The sequence below is a fragment of the Hylobates moloch genome, unplaced genomic scaffold, assembly GCF_009828535.3.
Source record: "Hylobates moloch isolate HMO894 unplaced genomic scaffold, HMol_V3 SCAFFOLD_29, whole genome shotgun sequence".
NCBI classification, from domain to species: Eukaryota; Metazoa; Chordata; class Mammalia; order Primates; family Hylobatidae; genus Hylobates; species Hylobates moloch.
In genome coordinates this window covers 689,251-704,022 of record NW_026652304.1, presented here as the reverse complement: position 1 = coordinate 704,022, position 14,772 = coordinate 689,251, and the positions used below count along the sequence as shown (strand labels likewise).

Here is a 14,772-nt window from a genome sequence, read left to right as displayed (position 1 = left end):
ACGGGAAAGGCTCAAAGGTTTGCTCTAAGTATTACTGTTACTAGCTTATTAATAAGAATTGCTCTTGGGCAGATGAGAATAATTGCAAAAAGACCCTAAATATTCTAAGTATAGACTGTCGTTATAATTCATAATTCCTAATAAGTCATGTCATTAAATGCCACAAGTAATTTTAATGCCATTAATTTATAGTTTTAAATGTAAAAATGAGAAAGCCAAAGAAATACTGAGCTATTCAGAAGACAAATTGTTGTGTAACATATCACACTAATATAAAGCGTGACTTAAAATATACCTACCCATGTTTAAATTATAAGAAATTTAACAAATCAGTCAAAAACTATTTTAAGTGCTATTGACAAAGACTCTTCCTTGACCTAACTCTAAGTCAGTCTTCTCTGAAGTCTTCTAAACTAAGCTCTGACTTTTGGGCTTTTGGGTTCATCTGGTTTAGTCCAGTTCTAGCAAGAATCCTGCTGGATCAGGTTAGCAAAAATCCACCACCCTTGATATCTGATCAAATTCCCCACTTCTCGCACCCTCAATATCTTATCACTCTGGCCTGCCTTCAGCAATCATCCTGGCAAGTGGGCTTAGCAAGCATTATTCTCACCCCTGATGTTTCCTTTTAGTAATTTTCTATCCGCTTGACGACCTCGCCCCCCAACCCAACTCCTTGGCTAAAAATCTCTACTTGTCCTTATTGTATTTGGAGTTGAGACTGATCTCTCTCTTACCACAAAACCCCTTTGTAGTAGAGAAGTCTTCTCTACTGTCTTTATCAAGTGTCATGAATAATATTTTTCTTTAACATAGATGTGCCAGAAAATGTGCTTCATTTTACAAAAGGTCTGTGTTAAGGAACCAACTTCTGTTAAATGATGAGGATGCTATTTGCACTTTCTGCTAACAATGAAATATTGTGCAGTTAGCATAGAGGACTATTTGAGTGGATTGAGGGACGAACAGCATAATGAGAAGCTAATTACAGGGAGAGATCCTCTCTGCAGATATTTGTAGAATATTTTCATTTTGACAAAAATGCAGAATATTTATCTGGCATTTACATAAATCAGTTGATTTCGGGGATGAAATTGTACAGGAAAAGATTGTTATCCTAAACCAAGAGGAAGTATTCTCTGTGCCCATTATTTCATAATTAAATTTCATGTTCTCTTGTAATCAACCAAAATATAAATATTGATTTTGCCACCTGTGTTTTTAAGTACAGCTGAGAAAGACTTATCTGAAATTGTTTTTCACCCGAAAGTATGTGTAATCTGTGGACTGTTAAGGAACTATTTTCTAACTCTTGAAGTTTGTGATAAACAATTTTTTGCCCATGAGACAATAAGTTAGAATTACTAAATGAGTAAAACACTTAGTTTACATTATATTCCCTGTATTTAATGACTCAATCTCTGTTTCTGTGTGTTTAAAAATTTCTCAAAAAATATGACAACAGCAACACTTTCCCGCCTCTCTTGGCTCCACCCTATCCAACCCCCATCAAGAAGCTCAATAGTCACTAGAACCTTCTGAAGTTGACCCAGGAAAGCTAGGCTATAATAAACAAATCATGAATATCGACGAGGCACATACTGTGAAATTTATGTAACTTTTAATAAGTCTAGGTTTTAATTAAATAAATTTAGAAACTGATTGTGGTGTATGGGTTTATAATTGATTATTGTATATTACAAAGCAAAAATCAGGTTCCATAGTCTAACACCAGTTTGACAATGGGCAGAAGATATGACATCCAGACTGCTCCAAGAATATCTCTTTTGAATGTTCATGATAAATACATTTGAAATTTATTATAAATAACTGTAATATAAATTTATTTTTATACAATACCTTGCAATTTCAAAATTACCTTTGCATATGTTATTGCCTTCCTCAGTACACTGTGAGCATCTTAAGAACAGAGATTTCTGTTCATCTATATTATAGCCTTAAGTTTCTCGGGTTCCATGGGTACCCTCTCGCAAGTTCCTGAAGTGCTACTTGGTAGCCCCAAACATTCCTCCTCACTAGTCCAGATCCCAGTTTTACAAGCTCTTCTATTGACATCTAAATTTAAGAATCCCAGTCTTTTTTCTTTTTCCCAAGCCCTAAGGGAAAACCTGCTTCCTGCAGTTACCACCTTTGCCCTATGATTTGAATGTGTCCTCTCCAAAATTCAGGTGTTGAAACTTAATGGCCAATGTAATGATAGTAAGAAGTGGAACCTTTAGGAGGTGATTAGATCTTGAGGGCTCCTCCATCATGAGTAGTATTAAGACCCTTATAGAAGGGGCTTCATGCATTGTTCCCACTCATTTGCCCTCCTGCCTTCCTCCATGTGAGGACACCATGTTCCTTTTCTCCTGAGGATGCAGAGCAAGGCTCCATCTTGGAAGCAGAGAGCAGCCCTCACCAGAAACCCCAACCTGACAATGCCTTGATCTTAGATTTCCTAGCCATCAGAAGTGTGAGGAATAAATCTGTGTTTTTCATAAATTACCCAGTCTCATGTATTTTGTTATAGCAGCACTAAAACACTCTTTGAATCACTATTTTTACCTATTTAAATGTTCAGTTCCCTAAAAGGTGATTGGTAATTCTTCATATTAAAGTCTGTTAAACTAACTGGTATGATTTTTCTTTCTTGATTGGACCCTGACTAACAGAAGAGAGAGAATTGCAATACTGTCAGAAAGACTGGAATGATTGCATTGGCTGAGTTTATTATTTTGAAAGCTTAACACTGCACTTTGCACTTTACATCCAGGTCTTTGTACATAAATCCTTTTTTTAATGGACTTTTCCATTGGAAACTTGCTATTGAGTTGCATCAACTCGAACATCCCACTTCTTCAATTGGTGAACACTTTAGGGCTTCTAATAATTATTATGCATTTTCTGATACTGGCTAATTTTTTTGAAAACAGATGCTTGCGGCTTCAGTTTTACCACCTCGTTTTGTAACACTGTAAAGCTTTTTGTTCTTATGGCCAAGAGGAGAAAGAGAAATAAATGAAGAAACTAACACAAACTAATTTCCTTTAGTCCCTTTCCTTAATGAAAAGGAAAAGAAATACACAACACCAAGAGTCCAAGCCTGGTTACCAGCTGCATTGTAGAAGAAATGGTCAGGTGAATTGGTCTTTTGCTTCTTAGGGAGTTTTATTGAGCACTTCGGAAAAAAACTCAGTTCTCTGTGTATTGAAATGGAAAAATAGTGTCCAACATCGAGGTCTCTCTTGAAAGAAAGTGTTTCAAACATTCTGAAAAAATGTTTCTGAGGGGTCAATTTCTGAAGCTAGCTGATTTAGTTTCTTTTGACCTAAAAACAAGCAAATACTATGAGGAGTAAGGTATTGCATACACTGTTTTTAAAAACATAGTTTTGTTGTGGCCTAACTCATGTCGGCCAAATAATTCCTATCTATGAACAGTCCACCAAGTCCCATCTATAAACAATCTACCAGACAAAGTTACAACTAGATAGAAAGACTAAGCATTATCATTGTTATGGTCCTTCTTGCAATATTCCCTCTTTTCACCATTACAACCAATTATTCTTCTCTTTAGAAAAATTTTCTGTAACTAACATTTTTAAGGAAAGTCTTAAAATGCTTTCAAATCACTACTTTCTAAGAAAATAAACCTCTGAAAACCACATGACTCTTATACCTCCAGTTCCAAATGCAGCGTCCAGCACTATATCTCTTTTATTCAATAAGCATTTTTAGTCACCTACTATGTGCCAGGCCTGTGTCACTGCACCAAGGGCTGAAAACAGAGAGAACCCAGACCTAGACCTGCCTCAAGAAGCTCACAGCCTCTTAAGTTGGATAAACGGTTATACAAGACAATGAGATATGATGACTACCTAAAGAGATGAACAAATAGCTATGAAAGTCCAGGAGAGGGCAAGATACATCTCAAGTGGGGAAGATGAGAATTGGAAGAGGTGACATTTGGATTAACTTAATGCTAGTGTATTTCATCACACAGACACACGGGTGGAGTGTTAACTGTAACAGGATGGATGAGGCTTACCTGAGTTGAGACTTAAAATAGATCTACCCACAAGATAGGACCTGAACTTAGGGAAATTAATCTAGTTCTAGGTTCTCTTTCTTAGAGTGTGGCCCAGCAGTAATTGTATCAGAAAGACTTGGCTACTTCTTAAAAATGTAGATTACTATGACCAATTCCCAGGGTTTCTGATTTACTGACTGGAGTGAGTGAATGCAAAAATCTGTTTAACTCATGCTGCAGTTGATCACTATCCTGTCTAAATTTGCAAGGATTTGTCGGGCAACAAGTGGTATTGCAGAAAGCTCAAGTTAGGGACATCCAATATAACAAAATTAGATGTTCTGACAGACAGGTGGAGACAGAGCAAGGACAGTGTCAGGGAACCTAGGAGCAGGCAAGATTGCATATCCAAAGAGACCTGCAGCAAGGCATCCTGTCCCCTCCATATCGCCCTGGGTATTGGGATTTCAAGTTTAGGACTTTCTTCCAGGTGAGAATATAGGGAGAAAGCCAATTGGAGATAACAAAGTAAATCACACAGTTTTGTGGTGTGTGTGTGTGTGTGTGTATGTGTGTGTCTGAGACAGAGTCTCACTCTGTCACCCAGGCTGGAGTGCAGTAGTGCAGTCTCAGCTCACTGCAACCTCCGCCTCCTGGGTTCAAGTGACTCTCCCGATTCTCCTGCCTCAACCTCCCGAATAGCTGGGATTACAGGTGTGCGCTGCCATGCCTGGCTAATTTTTGTATTTTTAGTAGAGATAGGGTTTTGCCATGTGGGCCAGGCTGGTCTCAAATTCCTGGCCTCAAGCGATCTGTCCACCTTGGCCTCTCAAAGTGCTGGAATTACAGGCATGTACCACTGTGCCCAGCCAATAGCACAGTTTTAAAGTTTTCTAGGCAGTGTGTCAAAAAAAGGATATGGGCACTAATCAAACTTACCCATGATTTGGTTCCTAGGAATGGGGGCAAGATAAAAATGCCAGAATCTAGTTACTAGAAGCCAGACCAGAAGCATATCTTCTTCTGGTTTTAATTCTGGTTCTTTATTATTAGGTTGGTGCAAAAGCAATTGTGGGTTTTGCTATAGAAAGTAAAGGTAAAAACCGTAATTACTTTTGCACCAAACTAAATAGACTCGCTTAGGAAGCTTTATAAAAACATGTATTCCTGAGATTCACACTGGACTTAGAAAATCAGAATGGTTAAGACAGAAAAGTGAATTTTTATAAGTTCTTCTAGGTAATTCTGGAAATTATTCAAGTTTAAAAAGCAATAAACAAGGACTCCTTTTCTCTGTCCACAACCACCACAGCCCCCACCAATCACAGGTCACAAATGGAGTCTGCAGTAGGAATCCTGTGGCAGATACTGGGAAGAAAAGAAGCCTGTGGACCAAGCAGTTAACATAAAAATCTCACGGCAAGAAGAAATGCCAGCTTGCAAGTTCTGTGAGTCTTGCAGCAAACGATATTTCTAGCACAGAATGCCAGCAAAGTGTCTTGTTGCTGTTGTTTTGTTTTATTATAGTATTTAAAATAGTCCTTCAGCACATCAATACTTAAAATAGTAAAAATCCCATTGTCCCTGTCTTAGTGTGTTCCAGTTGCTGCAACAAGATATCATAAACTAAGTGGCTTATAAAGAACAGAAATGTATTTTTAACAGGTCTGGAAGCTGGGAAGTCCAAGATCAAAGTGCCAGTAGATTTGGTGTCTCCGGACACCCAATCCACATTGGGAGGACCTAATCAGCTTACAAAGGCCCATCTCCTAATACCATCAGGTTGGAGGTTAGGTTTTGAGCATTTGAGCATTAGAATTTCGAGGGGACACATTCAGACCAAAGAAGGTCCATTCTCTTAAGGTCCAGCTTAACAGAAGAATCTCATTTACAGACTCACTGAGCCTTCTCCCTGTCTGAATTTTTTTTTCACCTAGCGACTATTGACAAAGAGCAATGTTGAATATGATACTAACTTCAACCAAACAACATTGGCAGCATGTAGAGTACTTGCTCATTCCATGGTCTCATGTCACATCACGCTATTTTTAAATCAAATTCTGCTTTTAATCTTTAGTTTTAATTTACCTTTATCTGAAACATAAATGTCATTAATCACATAGAAGGAAAGTAGGAGCTAGCAGGACAGTAATCTAGCTAAGCTGCAAGCAAGTAAAGCTTTTTTGTAAGGAAAGAGCTGTAGAATCACAAGACAATCTGTATCACAAACCAGCAAATATATGCTAAATAGTGTCTAATTTCACAGGGTGCCACCCAATTGAAATTGAGCCAGGCCACCTGATTCCTTATTCCACTGGTAAAGACCATCTCATGTGAACCAGCTGCCATGGATGTGGTTCAGAAAACTGTCCCTGAAAAGAACTCTGGGCCATCTGTGCTTACAGTTCTATTAATAGAATGTTCTCCAAATCATAGACCTTCATCTGCAACCTCACATCAAGACTTTCTCCAACATGAGACCCGGAGAACATCACTCATCAGCATTCTTTGTGATCTATTGGGAAGGCACCATGATTTGAAGGAAAGGGTCAAAGGTGGGGTGGGAGCCAGATGAGACTGTGAACTCTCTGAAGCCAGGGGCATTCCTTTTCCCCCTTACCTTGCCAGGGTCAGGCCCTGTGATGACACAATTGTGTGCTGAGTTGTACTGAAGCATTTTGTAAGTGCCAAGCCAGTGGAAGCAGCTTTACAAGGTTATTGCATGATGGAAAAAAGTCGTCTTCATTATTAAAGGAAGATGAGGAAAGGGAGGTTCATCAGTTAAGTAACTTCCCCACGTTGACACATCCTGAGTAGTAGGGCCAAGATTCAGACACGGGTTCTCTGACTCCACACCTGAATTTGACGACCTACACCATCTCATATGTGTTTGTTTTCTGTTCTTTTTGGTTGTACTTGGGAACTTCGACTTTGATTGTGATTTATTTTTCTTGAGCCAACCCTGATGGAGTTTTTTATGACTCTAGAGAAAGGTGAAATGACTAATACAAGGAAGCTGAAATAGCAATAACATTTCTTAAAATTAATTGTTAAGAAATATAGAGGCTTAAACCATATAGAAATAATAGCAGATGACATGAGACACCAGATGGAGTTCAACTAGGCACACAATGCATGTCTGATAAACTTAAGAGAAATTGTAGAACACACTAAAAGAAAGAAATGGAAAAAATAGTCATTATGTTTAGATCTTTAAAAAAAAAAGATTTTGCTAAAGCCATCATTTTCTCTTTAAGATCATAGAAAGTTAGTGGCTACCAGAAACATTGCAAAGATAACTAAAGATATTGATGTGAAACATGGAAGCAGCATCCTCATATTTAATGTGCTGCCAAGGAAATAAATATAAGTAAACCAAGGCTGACTACGTATCCCTTATGTTATTTTCTTACCATGGTTCTAATCTTAAGAACATCAAATATATGAGACATGCTGAGTAAAAATGACAACGATACTTTGCAATACAGTCTAAACCCAAGCATATGGCATGTGACATACATAGATATGCATAGATCCTTTTATTGATATGTGTGTATATATATCTATATATCCGTATCTCATATGACATATAACATACTGCCAAAAACAAGAGTAGAAGTTATTAAAATATGTAAAAAAAACTAATACAAAAGTTAGAATACAAGTCAAGAGAACAAATAATCTAAGAAAAATGGGAATATAGTTTCTTCAGTCATTTATTCATAAGCCAGACAGAGCTAAGTGTTAGAGGTAAGGATGTGTAACATCTAGTTCACTTCTATATATGCTTACAGTTTAGTAAAGAAGATAAAAATGTGTTAAACAATGCCTTACACTAGTGGAAGAATTAGAAAAGACTTCTAGATTGGGTGCAGTGGTTCACACCTGTAATCCCAGAACTTTGGGAGGCCGAGGCAGGCAGATCACTTGAGGCAAAGAGTTTGAGACCAGCCTGGCTATCATGGTGAAGCCCCGTCTCTACTAAAAATACAAAAATTAACCGGGTGTAATGGCGCATGCCTGTAGTCCCAGCTAGAGTTCAAGAATCACTTGAATCTGGGAGGCAGAGATTGCAGTGATCCAAGATTGCACCACTGCACTCTAGCCTGGGTGACAGAGGGAGACTCCGTCTCAAACAAACAACAACAACAACAGGAAGACTTCCAAGAGATTGTAACTGAACATGTAAAGTAGAAAATTAGGCCAGTGAGAATTTTTGAAGTATATTTTGAAGAGTTAAAAAAAGCCCAAAAAACAAAAAGGAGAAAATAAATGATTTAAATGTCTCTTTTTAAATGTAAGACAAAGGTGATAACGCTGTTCCTGTAACCACATTTCTGTTTAGTAGCTCTGAATTGTCACCACGACATGCCAATGAGAACTCTGGTTCCACTGAGGAAAACCTTTTCTATGACCCTCTAGAATAGCAAACTCAGTGCCAATGGGGGAATTACAGAGTTATTTTATGGTTTCCTGTGTTTTGTCTGTTTGTCAATATTAATGCTAAGGACATTAATTGAGATACATGCTTCTAATTCCCCTTACTTGTATAGAAGTACTGTAGATTAGAGAAAGGATTTCCAAAACTGGGGGAAAAAAGAGTCCCTAAAAAAGCAGCACCATAAAGAATTGTAAGAGAGGAGAATCATGTCCTCAAATGTTAAAAGAAGACTTAAAGATTAGCCAAGGAAATTCTCACCTTTAAAGAAAAATGAGACATTATGTCAATGACTATGGGGAGATGGGGGAAAGAGACAAACGCCTTAGAATTATCTGGGTGGTTTTATAAAACCACACCACACACTACACATGTGCATAAACACACACAGACACACACACACACACACACACACACGTACCTGTATGATCTGATGTGCTTATGACAGTGGCATAATCTCATGATTCAGAACTAGGGCCATGATGAACCACTATCATTGGGGGAATATGTCTTATCCCTCAGGTGTGCTGGAGATCATAGAGTTATTTAAAAAATCAGAGTACAAGTAGCAGAAGAACTAAGGCAGAAAGAGATGCCTTGTGAAATACATTAACAATAACCGTTAAAGCAAGAGAATCAACTCCCACCAACGGAAGAGTAGGGTAAGAGTAAGATACCATCGTACTTGCCTCACTGAAAATCATCTAGAGCCTATTTAAAAGTAAAGCACAAACAACCCTCCAAAACAAATCCAACGTAATCATTTGGTGAAGGGTAAAAACAGCCCCCAAATTACAGAAATGATACATTTTTTAATTCAACAAAAGACAAGATCAGGAAAAAAAATGAGAACAGAGGGCTATAAGTGAAACTTTTGATATTATGCACTTATGAGACACTGAAATATGCAATCTATTTTATTTATTGCTGTAGAAAGTAGTATGTATATTACTCTATAGTAGAGTTCTACAGGTAGAAATTTTATAATTGAAGTAGATATTAATTATTACACATAAATGTTACTATTTTTTATTTGAGTTTGGTTATTTTTAGTTAGAAACTGCCTATAGTTTAACCCTGATAACACGGTTAAATTTTTACTTACAAATATAGTAAACTAAAGGAGCTTCTTCATTCTAGCATGCCTATATTGTGGGCTTATGTTTTTACCCTCTGCAATATTCCAAACTTGTCTTTAAAGGAAAATGAGACATGATGTCAATGATTATGGGGAAGTAGGAGAAAGAGAGAAATGCCTTAGAATTATGTGGGTAATTTTACAAAACCACACCACACAGACGCACACGCGTGAGCAAGTGTGCACACATGCATGCGCATACACACACACAGATGTAGAGCTCCAATTTCTTCAAAGTAAAAACAAGTTGAATGTTAATACTCTATATCAGAAAAAAATACCAAAAGTTTAATGAAGAGCTTACTCCCCTTTTGTTTTAATTTACTGAAACCATCTATATATATATATATATATGTATTTTTTTAATTGTCAACATTATTTTGGATTTTATCTTTCCAACTACTGTTTTCTTGTTGCTCCTTGAAGAAATTATTTTGGGGAATATGAAGCTTCATGTTTCCTGATTTGCAGACCCTTTGATAACACAAGAGGATGACAGAACTGCCTCAAGTTATCTTCTGAGCCAGCAGACTTCTCAAATTTGCACAGACAAATTTGTGTCTGTGACCTTTGGAGTTCTGAAACTACACGAATCATCATTAAAGGAAAATTGAACCAAAGCCACTGGGAAGTTCATTTTTCAGAGGATTAACTTCCTTTTGTTTCATAAATAAGCAATGAAGGTATGTATAGATCCATATCATTTCTCAGGTCAAGTAAAACTTTTCTGTGATTTAAAAGTTATACTAAGTACATAATTTTATTTGAAACTCTATGTAGCTAATAAAGACAAAGAGAACAGCTAATTCGAAATTGCCTGCACAAGAAAATTAAAGTTTCCAGCTGGGCACGGTGGCTCACGCTTGTAATGCCAGCACTTTGTGAGGCCGAGGCAGGCGGATCACGAGGTCAGGAGATCGAGACCACGGTGAAACCCCGTCTCTACTAAAAATACAAAAAATTAGCCGGGCATGGTGGCGGGCGCCTGTAGTCCCAGCTACTCGGAGAGGCTGAGGCAGGAGAATGGTGTGAACCCGGGAGGCGGAGCTTGCAGTGAGCCGAGATTGCGCCACTGCACTCCAGCCTGGGCGACAGAGCGAGACCCCGTCTCAAAATAAATAAATAAATAAATAAAGTTTCCAAAATCTATTATAATTTTGTCACTCTAAATGAAGATTTATATGACATGTTGGACTCCCATACAGAAGACTACTTTAGGATTGTCTTTCTATAATTACTACTTTCATTTCATTAATAATCACAATGCCTTTTCCTATACGCATCTGTCCATCAGCAAGTGAAGACAGGAACTGCCTGACCTTGCACGAAAAATAAACTGCTCAATTCAAATCACAATGAAGTTGGTAAAACAGTTTGGCTTTAGGGAGAGGAAGATGATGTATTGTGGGGAAAAAAGTCTCTTATTACTGAGGTATATTTTATCCCCATATAAAGTAGCAAAATAATATTATTTATTCGTAAACAAAAAGGAGTGATCTAAAGGTTTTCCCAAGTTATTTTAGGTTGGTGCAAAAGTAATTGCAGTTTTGCCGTTATTTTGATGGCAAATAATGTTAACACATCAACATATATAGGATATTAGATCTGAATTTAAAGGGTCAGTTTATAAATCGTATATCGTTCTCTCCAGATATAAAGTGGATTCCAGCACTCTGCACGCCTGAGCCTCTGCTCCTGTGACTATCCAGCCGCCTCTATCCTCACTGCTGCCACCTTGAGGGAGATCGTGCACCTGCAGGCTGGTGAGTTTGGCAACTAGTTCTATGGGGTGATCAGTGATGAGCATGCCATCGAGCCCACTGGCACTTAGCATGGGGATAGCAAATTGCAGCTGGAGTGCATCAGTGTGTACTACAATGAGACCACTGGTGGCAAGTATGTGCCCCACGCTGAGCTCATGGATCTGGAGCCCAGCACCGTGGACTCTCGTGTACTCAGGCTCCATCGTGCAGATCTTACGGCTGGACAACTTCATCTTCCATCAGAGTGGTGCCGGAAACAACTAGGCCAATGGGCACTACACAGAAGGTGCGGAGCTGGTGGATTCGGTACTGGACATTGTGAGGAGGGAGGCTGAGAGCTGTGACTGCCTGCAGGGTTTCCAGCTGACCTGGGAGCAGGGACTGGGCCTGAGAGGGGTACCCCTCTCATCAGCAAGATCCCAGAGAAGTATCTAGACAGGATCTTGAACATGTTCAGTGTGCCCTTGCGCAAGGTGTCAGACATGGGGGTGGAGCCCTAAAACATCACCTTCTCAGTCCGCCAACTGATAGAAAACACAGATATGACCTATTGCATTGATAATGAAACTCTCCATAACGTCTGCTTCAGAACCCTAAAGCTGACCACACCCACCTATGATGACTTGAACCACTTGGTGTCTGCCACCATAAGTGGGGTCACTACCTGCCTAGGCTTCCCCAGCCAGCTCAATGCTGACCTGCAGAAGCTGGCTATGTACGTGGTACCATTCCCTACCTGCACTTCTTTATGCCCGGCTTCACCCTGCTGACCATCCAGGGCAGCCAGCACTACCAGGCCCTGATGGTGCCTGAGCTGACCCAGCAGATGTTTGATGCCAAGAACATGATGGCTCCCTGAGACTCCTGCCATGGCCACTACCTAAAGGTGACCACAGTGTTCACAGACTACATGTCCATGAAGGAGTTGGATGAGCAAATGCTTAATATCCAAAACAAGAACAGCAGCTACTTTGTTGAGTGAATCCCCAACCATGTGAAAACAGCTGTCTGTGACATCCCACTCTTGGGGCTATGAATGTCTGCCACCTTCATCAGCAACAGCGTGGCCATCCAGGAGCTGTTCAAGCACATCTCTGAGTGGCCATGTTTCGGTGCAAAGCCTTTCTGCACTGGCACATGGGCAAGAGCATGGACTAGATGGAGTTCACCAAGGCCGAGAGCAACATGAACAACCTGGTGTCCCGGTACCAGTAATACCAGGACACCTCAGCCAAGGAGGAAAGAAAGGTTGAGAAGGAGGCCAAGAAGAAGGTGGCCTAGAGCCTTCAGACATGGACACTGGGTAAATTGGGGAAGCAATGGGAACTCTATTTACTCACAATCTTTTCTCTGATAACCAGTTCTCACTGTGTGTACACTTGGAGCTCTTCCCGACTTCATAGCACACACTGTACAGACACCACCATTAAAAGCATTTTCATAATGAAAAAAAGTGCATCCCCCAAGAACCATCTCAAATTCATCCCCACTGGCCAGGCGCAGTGGCTCACACCTGTGATCCCAGCACTTTGGGAGTCCAAGGCAGGCGGATCACCTGAGGTCAGGAGTTCAAGAACAGCTTGGCCAACATGGTGAAACACCATCTCTACTAAAAATACAAAAAAAATAGCCAGGCATGGTGGTGCATGCCTGTAATCCCAGCTACTTGGGAGGCTGAGGCAGGAGAATCTCTTGAACCCAGGAGGCGGAGGTTGCAGTGAGCCGAAATCACGCCACTACACTCCAGCCTCGGCAACAAGAGCAAATCTTCATCTCAAAAAAAAAAAAAAAAAAAAAGTTAATCATTCGTCTCTGTGAGGCTTTGCAAATTTCAAAGCATCCTCGGCATTCTCGGGGGCTTTCTCTCCTGAGCCTCTGGGATGCACCTCAATCAATTTTATTGCATAATTTAGTTTGTAGAATGGGTAAATTTGGAAAACATGTCAATATCCTAAAACACTGAAAATCCTAAATCCTTGAGGGTGAAAGTTCTTATCACTTCAAACGTACTAGTGTAGGACCTGGATATAGTAGGTGCCCAATATTTAAAAAAAAAAAAAAAAAATCGAAGTAGAGATCTTTCACCTCCCTAGTTAGCTGTATTCCTACATGAATTATTTTGTGTGTGTGTGGCTATTGTAAATAGGATTGCATTCTTGATTTGGCACTCATCTTGAATGCTGTTGGTGTATGGAAATGCTACTGTTTTCTGTACACAGGTTTTTTGTGCCCTGAAACTTTGCTGAAGTTGTTTATTAGATGTAAGAGCTTATGTGCGGAGACTCATTAAGGGTTTTCTAAGTATGAAATCATGCTGTCTGCAGAGATAGTTTGACTTCCTCTCTTTCTATTTAGATGCTTTTTATTTCTTTCTCTTGCCAAATTGCTCTGACTAGGCCCTCCAATACTACATTGAATAAGAGTGGTGAGAGTAGGCATCCTTGTCTTATTCCAGTTTCAAAAAGAATGCTTCCAGCTTTTGCCTGTTCAGTATGATGCTGGCTGTGGGTTTGTTATAGATGGCTCTTATTATTTTGAAGTATGTTCCTTAAATGCCTAGTTTGTTGAAGGTTTTTAACATGAAGGGATGTTAAATTTTATCAAAAGGCTTTTCTGCGTCTATTGAGATGATCATGTGGTTTTTGATTTTAGTTCTGTTTACATTATAAATCACATTTATTGATTTGCATATGTTGAACCAATCTTGCATACCAGGGTTAATGCCTACATGACTGTGGTTAATTAGGTTTTTTGATATGCTGCTGGATTCAGTTTGCTAGTATTTTCTGGAGGATTTTTGCATCTATGTTCACCAAGGATATTGGCCAGAAGTTTTCTTTTTTGGTTGTCTCTTGGCCAGGTTTTGGTATCAGAATGATGTTCATCTCATAGAATGAATTAAGGAGGAGAAATCAGAGATGTCACAAACAAATAGAAAAACACTCCATGCTCATGGATAGGAAGAATCAATATTAAAATGGCCATACTGCCCAAAGCAATTTGCATATTCAATGCTATTTCTATCAAACTACCAAAGACATTCTTCAGAGAATCAGAAAAAAAAAACTTCTTATGGAAATAAAAAAGAGCCCAAATAGCCAAAGCAATCGTAAACAAAAAGAACAAAGCTGGAGTCATCACATTACCTGACTTCAAACTATACTACAAGGCTACGCTAACCCAAACAGCATCATATGGTACAAAAGCAGACACATAGACCAATGAAACAGAAAAAAGAGCCCAGAAAGAAAGCCACACACCTACAAATCTGATCTTCAACAAAATCAACAAAAACAAGCAATGGAGACAGGACTCTCTATTCAATAAATGGTGCTGGAATAACTTGGCTAGCCATAGACAGATGGTTAAAACTGGACCCCTTCCTTATACCATATACAAAA

The 14,772-nt window shown here is 39.1% G+C and overlaps 1 pseudogene; it reads left to right on the top strand.

The window, feature by feature from the left end:
- Positions 1–6,379: 6,379 nt before the first annotated feature.
- On the top strand, positions 6,380–12,652 carry LOC116463205 (tubulin beta chain-like; annotated as a pseudogene).
- Positions 12,653–14,772: the final 2,120 nt, after the last annotated feature.